General features: G+C 37.6%; 1 long non-coding RNA gene across 1 annotated transcript; it reads right to left on the reverse strand.

Moving 5' to 3' along the window:
* Window positions 1–1133: 1133 nt before the first annotated feature.
* LOC109455074 (uncharacterized) lies at window positions 1134–8021 on the reverse strand. The gene is made up of 2 exons (XR_002138560.2): window positions 4293–8021; window positions 1134–1525 (listed from the first exon to the last, which is right to left on the reverse strand). It is a non-coding gene; the product is annotated as an uncharacterized LOC109455074 (long non-coding RNA).
* Window positions 8022–10494: the final 2473 nt, after the last annotated feature.

The following is a 10494-nucleotide window of genomic DNA, read 5'->3' on the forward strand; positions in this document are numbered from 1 at the left end:
GAGCCTGTCAGTAACCGATATTTTGACCTTGAGGTTTACTTTTGGGCCCACAAAATAGTGTGTCTCACACCCAAAGTGAAACATCCTGGTTTCTTCTGCCTCCTGTGTATTGTACCCTGCCCCCCTAACCAAGTGACCCTGTCATTCTTGGGTACAAAATGTAAGCAAAATCCTAGCAGCTTTTGTAGAAATAGTTAATTATATGGGAAGGCAATACTGAAAATGAATTTTGGAATCACGACCTGGTTTTAAGACAATTTGTAGCTACTGTAATTGAGGGTGTGGTATTAGAGGAACAGATCAGTAAGGTATATTCCCTAAGTAGATCTGTCTATGTATGGATGATTTTAAACAGGTAATTCAATGGAGGAAGGTAGTCTTCAATAAATACTATGGACCTCCATTTGCAAAAAACAAAAATGGACCTCACCCTGAATCTCAGAGCTTATAAAAATTAACATCTGAATAAAATATAAATACAGAACTTGGAGAAAACATCTTCATGATTTAGGGTTAGGTGAAGTGGTTTTAGACACTACCAATAGCACATCACACACACACAAAGGGTAACTTGGACTTCATCATACACATTTTTTCAATTTCTTGTGTCTTGAATTAAAAATTCAAAAGTTTTTTTTTTAAATTGTGAATAAGTAGATACTTGGTTACCTCATATTTGCCTAACAAAGCCCAGAATCAAAAACTTGCTCTGATCTGAGTAAGGATGAAAAGAAACCAGACTGGGAGAAAGTATTTGCAAATCACATATCTAACAAAGGACTTTTGTGTCTTAAGATACATAAAAACTCCCCAGTCTGAATCGAATTACAAAATGGGCAAATAGTTCACCAAGGAGATGACAAGCACATGAAAAGATCAATATCATAATCCATTGGGAAAATGCAAATTGTAAGGCAATAACATTGCACCTATCAGAATGGCTAAAGTTAGAAATACAATACCAAGTACTGGTGGTCCTGGAGCAACTGAATTTCATACCTTGTTGGGAATATGAACAGTCTAGTCACTGGAGAAGTTTGGCAGTTTCTTAGGAAGCTAAACGTATGATCCAGCAATTGCACTCCTGGGTAGCTGTCATACAGAAATGAAATGTCTCCCCACACAAAATCCTGTACATGTATATTCATGGCAACTTTATCTAGAGATAGCCAAGAACTGGAAACAACCTAAGTGTCTTTCAATGGGCAAATAGATTAACTGGTAGGTATATCCATAAATGAAATAGTCAGAAAGGAAACTTGTTACATGCAACAACTGTGGATCTCAGGTATTATGCTAAGTGCAAAAAGCCAGTTCAAAAGGTTGCATACGTCCTGTATTATTTATATAAAACTAAAAATGACAAAATTGTAGCGATGGAGAAGAGATCAGTGGTTTCCAGGAATTAAGGAATGGCAAAGTTGAACTATAGCAGGAGGAGTTGCTTTGCAGTGACAGAAGAGTTTTGAGTCCAGGTTGTGGTGGTGTTTACACAAATCAATACTTGTGATGGAATTTCATAGTCCTATGTACAAAAAAAAAAGTGCATATAAAAACTGGTGAAATACAAATAAGGTCTGTAGTTAATGGCATTGTACCAAGGTCAAATTCCTGGTTTTGAAAATACACACGTTATCAAAGATGCTATTAGGGAAAGATGGGTGAAGGTTATACACAAACTGCATTATTTTTGAAAATTCTTTTGAGTCTTATTTATAAATTAAAGTTTTTTAAAATTGTGAATGAGTAGCTATTTAATTTGTGTTACCTCTTATATTTGCCTAGCAAAGCCCAAACAAATCAGAAATTGTTACAGCAGAAAGAATCTGGAGATCACTCAGTCCAGTGATATTCCGAGATCCTGGGAATATCAGAATTCCCTAAGGCATTTGCTAGAGTACAAACACTCTGTATCTTCTGGGAAACAATCTTTAGGTATTTCAAAAGAAATGTCTTTTTGACAAACTCAGGCAATCTTTATGTAATAATCCCCTTGCTTTCTCCACTTACGAGAGGAGGAGGGGAGAAGGGGAAGAATGAGCAAGCTACTAATCTTACCCAGCCACATCACCCTATAAATCAGAAGTCCAAAAGAGGTAGTTCCTAATTATTTTTGAAATACTTCGCCCAATTAATTGGCACAGCTGAAATCAGAACAATAGTCTGTCCTCTAAATGAAATTGTTCCTATAGGAGACCCATCCTACTGCCAACAATACACCGTCGCACAAGTAGCTATTTAGCCAGTTAAGGCATAGATTTATGCTGGGTATTTAGTAAGAGTTTTTGTTTTGTGCCTTTTGAAGGGGAAGGGGTAGTAAAACATGATTAATAAATTTTCTGTGGGTTTATATGGAAATGTCAAAACACTCCAGTTAGTGGTGTTCTTTAAAGAAATGTGAAACTATTAGGGAAAAAGACGCAATGCCTCTATTATATGTCTTTTCCTTTTATTTTTTGGTAAGAACTTGAGAAACACAGTTCTAACTTGACAGCTATGCACATTTGAATGTATATATCTGCATATATGAATTTGCTGTGTTTAGTTCTAGGAAAATGTGTGGTGGCAGGATTTGTCTGGAGTCACTTAAAGGTTGTCAAAAAGTACCTAATGTTTTCTTACTAGCTTTTGTGCAGTCAAGAAAAGAGGCCAATATCATAAATTACCATGTTACAATAAACTTTTCACTAACAGCTACTTGAATACTCTTTATTTGAACCTATAAAATCTATTTAAATGGATCATTTAAGTATTAACTCACATTTTTTATGACATTGTAGTTAGGTGATGTCTCGAGTTTGTACTGAGCATTCTTAATTTCTAGCACAATTCCTGTCCATACTATTGGGTAAAGTGCTGTTTGTTAGTATGGAGGAAGAGAAAGGGAAGTGGATATGAAATCTTATTGTCACAGTAATGTCACCACAAGAGTTCTAGAGCAAAGCATTAAAACATTTATCGATTGTTTTTCAGCATAAATTGTCTCATGGGAAAAATCACTTTTAAAGTGACACATTTGAAGGGACCCGTGAGTGACAGATAACCTATATTTCCAAATTTGCACACACATAGTCTTGACCTCATTCAGACTGTCACTGAAGCCTTTAACATGTGGAGTGTATCTTCAAAAACAAGGGAGCCACTCAGCCCTCAGAACTTCAGCCAGGCACGGGCGTGGACCACTGAAATTCCTTCTTTTAACACTGCTTCCCTGATAACCTGAAGCTTTCAAACAGCAACTGTGACACCAATGAGGCTTCTTGGTCAGGAGAGAGGGAAAGGAGGAAATCTTGGCTGCAGAGCACCCCTTCAGGTCTTCCAGTCAGAGAAGTACCAGCTCAGTCTGCAGGTCCTCACCAATGGTCTGCTTGACTATTTGTGGTAGTGAGTTATTACTGACGGGATAGTCTACTCACAGTGTGAGAGTTCTTGTTTAATTCTAGCTTTCTAAAACCTCTGTCACTGAGGTTAATTAGAAACAGAGCAAGCAGGCATGTCACTTGGCTGGGCTAAAAGCATAGGACATATTGAGCACACCCACATTTTCAAATAAGTTTAGATGCTAACGAATACATTGCAATGTTTCCTTACCTCTTTTAGCAACCAGCTAATGTTTAAATGTAAACAATAGTGGGCAAAGTAGGCAAAGTAAGCCACATTTTAAATAAGTTTTCACTTATTTAAAATCATGCTGAGAACAGTTGAGAGAAATGTTACTTGTTGAAACATGTTTTGTCTATTAACACCTGCTTTAGAAACAGTGATTTGAAATAGTTTTGTCATATCTTTTCCCCCCAACAGCTTTGTGGACTTATTTATCCAGCTTATAAAATGCAAGAGGTTCCAAGTATTTCCCTAGGCTTGTAATTCCAGTATGCAGTGGTTGAGGTTGTTCATTCTGTGTTTTACATTCTCTTATGTTTATAATTAGGTAGTTCTTTTCCTATCCCTATACCCCTGTTTCTCTTGCCCATGGTGTGTGTGTCTGTGTGTGTGTGAATGTGTATAATAGAAGAAAGCCATTGTGAATGGGATTTATTGACCAGGATTCTTGATCTATCCCACATGGGATTTATCCCATAGATTTTGGAGGGTCTATGATCCTCCTGAAACTGTACGCAGAATTTTCTGAGATAAACACACACACAGATGCTCCCCGATTTATGATTGGGTTACAGCCCTATGAACCCATTGTAAGTTGAAAATATTATAAGTCAAAAATGCATTTAACACACTTAACCTACCAAATATAGCTTAGCTCAGCCTACCTTAAACATGCTTAGAGCACTTACATTAGCCTAGAACTGGGTAATTATCTTGAGTTTCATCTCAAGTGTAATTGCCTCCCTTTTCTTCTTCCCAGAAGCAGGAGACACAGACGGGCATTTTGTAGATACGATGGGATGTGAAAACACAAAACACAATGTCCAAAAAATGCTGGCAAGACAGTACACTGTGGAGTATAGTTGTTTAACCTCATGACCACGTGGCTGACTGGAAACCAGCTCACTGCCGCTGCCCAGCATCAGGAGAGAGGATTTTACCGAATATCGCTAGCCTGGGAAAAGAGCAAAATTCAGATCTGAAGTATGATTTCCACTGGATGCATATCACTTTCGCACCACTGTAAACTAGAAAAATCACAAGTCAAACCATTGTAAGTCAGGAACTGTGTGTGCACGTGTGTGTGTATATCAGATATGTGTGTGTACACACACATACACATTTTTCTGAAAATGGGGTCCTATACTCCTTTTTCAGGACTTACAAAAGGGTTCCTTATCAAGAAAATACCTACTGTTAAAATCTGCACAACCATGAGCAGACTTAGTCACATATTTTTCATTTTAATCACAGCTGAGAACCCTCTCAAGAAGTTGTCTATGGTTTGACATTGTTTATGCCATGTCCCCAGTGTGGAGAGGATCTACAGATGGATGATCCAGTTTACAGAACCTGCAAAATGCACATTTCACATTCTACCGATTGCACTGGCTCACCTAAGTATGGAACAGTGGGCCACTTTAGAGAAAGTTCGCCGATGGCACAGGTCAAGGCAGAATCAGAAAGAGGGTGGAAAGCCTCACCCTCAGAGTAAAAGCAAAGGACAAAACCCCAAAGACTTTTTAACATCTAAGACTGGAGTAAAACTTGATAGAATAGATCAAATAAAAAATGTTCAGTATGCACCTATAAAAATAAATGACATAATGGTTGTGATTTTAAAATATTTGAACAAATATAAAGTAAAAAAAAAAAGTGAAGCAAATATGGCATCAGTCTTGGTAGTAATTGCTGATTCTGATTTGTAAGTATTGTGAGGGTTCATGTACTATTGACTTTTGAGTATGTATGGAATTTTCCATCATAATTTAAAAAAATTACATACACATGCTAATTGTTTAACTCCATGCTTTCTGGTTATATCAGAACCAGCACAGGATGGTCAGCTCCAATCGGGATAAAATGGAGATGTGGGTAATCAAGTGGATAAGAAAGAAGCTGGAACCTAATCCAGCAGCAATGAGAAATATAAAATGTATCAGGAAAAGACGAAGCTGCGAATCCCTGCATAGTTTAGCAAGACAGAAGAGGAAAATGTTTGATTCAATAATAAAAGCAAAGTAAAATAAAATCATTTTCAAAGATTTTAGGAAATGGTAAAACAGACTGCTGTGGGAATGTAAACTGGTACAGCCTTACTGAACAATTTAGCGACATCAAAAGTCTTAAGACATTCCTCATCCTATGACCTGTTAATTCCCTTAATAACAGCATAACCAAAAAGAAACAAAAGGTAGCAACTATTTCTGCACACATTTCTCACTGCATTACTTTCTGAAAACTCTTTGAGGGAGGGGCTTTGTCTGCCCTACTGACCACTGTAGCCTTAGCACAGGCCCCCGACACCCAGGGAGTGCTCAATGAATGGATGTTAAATGAACACAGAAAAATTAGAAATAACATAAAACCCAATGATAGTAGAGTTATTTGGTACATTTTGATATAGAAGAAATACTAGTTATGTTTTTCAAATAAAATTAAATGACATTGGAAAACGTTCCAAATATAAGGTGAACTGGGAAAAATCAGGATATAAAACCATATACAGAATTATTCTAATTAGACATGTTTAAACTAGTATGAGGAAATATATCAAAAATTTAACTGCAGTTATCTCTGGGTGATACATACTTAAGCAATTTTTAAATTTTCTCCTTCCTTCAAATATTTCTGTGGTTTCCAAATTATCTATGAGGACTAAAAATTTTTTTCAAAACGAATTTTTAGTTTCACAATCTATGAATAGATAGGCAGAACATTACAAAAAGAGCCAAAGTCATATTCGATCACTTCTAATCCAAGTTCCCATTCTCCACTTTCCTAGGCCACCTCTCATGAGTTTGGTGTACATCCTTCTAGACCATTTTTTATGTTTTTACACACACACACACACACACACATATACTGCACATGCACTACAGAAAGTGTGGTATTGGTATATTTTTGATATAGTGTTAAGTTGCATGCATGGTGTGCATCTAGTTTTTGTTTTTGTTTTCTAACTCAATCTATTTACGAGAACTGCCTATTTTGATACATGAAGATTGAATTCATTCTCCTTAATTGCTATACAGAACCGCATTTTATTTAGCAAGTTCCCTATTAATAAGCAGGAAAGGCCTGGTAATCTCTCTCTCTCTGAATCTACCGAAAGAGGGGGCGTAAGGAGACCACATCCCACTCTGCTGCCGGTGTCAGGGGGAAGAAATCTTCTCAAAGGATGGAGTGGATGAAGTTCCCAAAAGAGGAAAGTAGGTCCTGTTCCTGGTACCTGCAAAAAGGAGACCATGGCAGCTTTCCCTTGGGGCTTAGTGATCACCCACAAACACAAACACTCCGCAAAGATTTGTTGAGTATTAGCAAGTACCAGGCACCATGCTAAACCCTGAAGATCTGGATGCCTGTGCAAAAAACAATGCAGCAAGGCTGTAGATACACTGAACTATGATTTCCCATTCAACTACCAGGGCATGCTTTGTTACATTTCTGCCTCATTAACAGTGACTTGGAGTATTTGAAAAGCTTCAAAATAATCCAAGAAGTCATCAAGCAGCTATCAAGTTGATTTATCCCCATGTAAAGTCAATTTCAATGAAGGAATACATGTGAGTTTCCACTTTTAAAAAAGAAATAATTTACCGTGTTTCCCTGAAAATAAGACCTAGCCAGACCACCAGCTCTAATGCGTCTTTTGGAGCCAAAATTAATATAAGATCTGGAATTATATTATGTTATGTTATGTTATATTATATAAGAACCTATATTATATAAGGTCTTATATTAATTTTGGCTCCAAAAGACTCATTAGAGTTGATTGTCCGGTTAGGTCTTATTTTCGGGGAAACACGGTACAAAATGGGACTTGATCTCTAAAATCACTTTCAGCTCTAGTGTTCTAGAATACAGGATATTTGCGATAGGACTGTTTAACCACTAGGTGTCACTATATGCAACACAAAAATTGAATAAAAGCAAGGGCTTTACGTTACACTACTGCTCAAAAAAAACTACCAAATTCTAGAATAAAAATGTGAAAGCACTTTTACAGACATGCTCTCTATAAGAATACAAAGGCGTAGCTGCAGGAACCTATCCACATATTAAAGTAGCCCAGCGCCATGGGCACAATAATAGTTAAATACTTCCTATATCCTTTTAGAACCGGCAGCAATGTACTGGCCAGAAACATGAGGGAATCAGAGGGTCCCAGAAGCAAAAGTGAGCTTATTTGTCCATTCGTTTTAAAATCTTTGATTGTTCTCTGAAGTTAGAAATACATTTCAATCACAACCTAGCACACACATACACCCTCATAGATACAGAGTTTATATATAGGGATACATTCATATATATAAAATGTACTTGAAACCAAAGCTTCACAAAATAATAATACCCTTACTATGCGCAATGTACTTTTTTTCTATGTATTTGTGAAATAATAGAAAATATATATGTTGGTCTCTTCCCCCCCCCCCCCCCCCGCCCCGTTCCTGGCACAGAGCTCCTAAAACCTTTGTGATTTCCTAAGTGGTAAGAGCATGAAGAGCATCTTTTGTTCTACTACTTGGTTTTTCACCTTAGTTTCCGACATAGATCTCCTAAATTCCTTGGAATTTCCTGGGTGATAGGAGTATCTTTTGTTCTAAAGAGGAGACTCTTGGTGGGCTCCAGAATAGCTTTAGGATGGGGGCTGGTCACCAGAGCGACCAAGCCCTGATTTAAAGCTGGGAAATGTCAATCCCATATCCCATCCTCCTGGAAGGGGACAGGGAATAGAAGTGGAAGAAATGATCAATTCTGCCCATGTGAAGAAGCCTCCATAAAACTCCCCAAAGCACAGGGTTCAGAGAGTTCCCAGGTTGGTGAACACATCTACATGATGGAGGGTGACTCACCCCAACTCCACAGGGAGAGAAGCTTCTGCACTTGGGACCTTTCTGAACCTCACCCTATGTATCTCTTCATCTGGCTATTTATCATATCCATTATTAGATAATAAACGGTAAACATAAGTGTTTCCCTGGTACTATGAGCCATTCTAGCAAATTATTGAACTCAAGGAGAGAATCATGGGAATCCCAGTTTACAGCTGGTCGGTTAAAAATGCAGGTGACAACCTGGGACTTGTGACTGGTGTCTTAAATGAGGGCAGTCTATCTATTCAGGTAGATAGTGTCAGAATTGACAGAACTGAATTGTATTGTAGGACACCTAGCTGGTGTTACAGAATTGTTTGATGTGTGGAAAACCCACACATGTGGTGTCAGAAGTGTTGTGAGTGTGGGAGTATTGTGAGAGTAAAGGAGAAACACAGAGAGTGTTTTTTCCAGACATATTCTATTTCATAAAAAAAAAAAGTTACTGGTCATATACCAATAAATTGATTTTACTTGATCTAATACATTTCCTTCCACTTAATACATTAAGAAACAGAGGCTCAGAGAGGTACAGTGATTTACCCCAGGTAAAACAGTAAGCCAGAAAGAACTCAGGCTTTTTAGGACACTGGCAGGTTTTGTTTTGGAAGATCCTAAGCAAAAATTGCAAATGTCTTTGGCATTCTCCCACCGCTTTCTGTACTCCTGTACCTTCTAAAGCCTATGGGCTAGCTAACCTACTGGTGAAAAAACTGACAAAGTGTATGCGTGATTAGTTACATGCAGCAGTCACATAAAAAATACAGGCTGTTTCTATAGTGCAAATATGATCACTTTACTTGAATGCCCTCAGCAGCTGTTTGTGGTTTTCAGGCCGAATACAAATGCTCAATATGACAATAAAGGCTCCTGCAGACGTGGACCCAGTCCTGCTAGCCAACCTCACTTTACCACTTCTCCATAAGCACCTTAAAGGGCTTTTCTCCATTCTTGACCTGGCTAAATCAAGTTTTTTGTGACTCTACTCACATTCCCCTTCTCAGAACATTCCCTCATGCTTGCTCTCCACACCTGTGCCACAGCACACATCTTACATACTGTCCCTGAATCTTCCTCTTGTCTGTCGTCTTCACTGGACTGTGGCATTTTTATGAGCCTGGGTCCCATCTTTCTGTTTGCTACCCCTGGCACCTAGCCTAGGGCTCAGTACATAAGGGGAACTCAGTAAGTATCTGCTAAGGAAATATTTGCATGTCCTTACGCAAATTTTAATCCGAAAAAAACAAAAACCAAAAACCACAATTCATTGGAAGATCAGCTCTCAGAAAAGTATGTAAAGAGCTGGATTTGACAATGCAGATCTCCATTTCCTAACATCTTGAGAGCATGAATAAAAACTGTACCAATCTTGGAAGAAATGGTTCCAAAAACCCAGTTTTGACTTCTTTTTTTTTTTTTTCTCTTTCACACATTTTTCTTGGAGGGAGAGAGAGTTAGTTAGTCTCGTTTTTTTTTTTTTTTTTTTTGTGTGTTTTTTTGACAGTCAATAGGTTTTATTTACATTGTATTGAGAAAAGGAGACAAAAGACATCCCTTTACAATTGTCTTCCAGCAATCTCACCTTTGAGGAGAATATATAACAAAATTTTATATATAAGGAAACATAAATATCTATATATACAAAACAGACATAAATACACAAAGATAAAGTGGTTATAAAGTCTCTTGAAGTACAAATTTATGAACTGACCACTAGACACAGAACTTAGATCTATAATGGAAAAAAAATCACTATGAGCCTGAAAAAAAATTAAAATACCACTGTCACTAACAAAGAAAAAATTAAATAGAAACTAGAAAACAATAATCACTGGAAAACCTGGGTCTTGTAAAGATTTCTTTCCATCAGAAGATGCAGAAACATTTTTCTCCCTGGTGCAAATGAAAACGTTTCTCAAGCATCCCCAGTTTCTTCCCTGCTTTTTCCCCCAGGCGCCAGTGTAGACGGCCGGTGTGGATTTTTTTCCAAAGATGAGAAGTAGAAATTTGTACT

The sequence above is a fragment of the Rhinolophus sinicus genome, linkage group LG03, assembly GCF_036562045.2.
Source record: "Rhinolophus sinicus isolate RSC01 linkage group LG03, ASM3656204v1, whole genome shotgun sequence".
Lineage (NCBI taxonomy): Eukaryota > Metazoa > Chordata > Mammalia > Chiroptera > Rhinolophidae > Rhinolophus > Rhinolophus sinicus.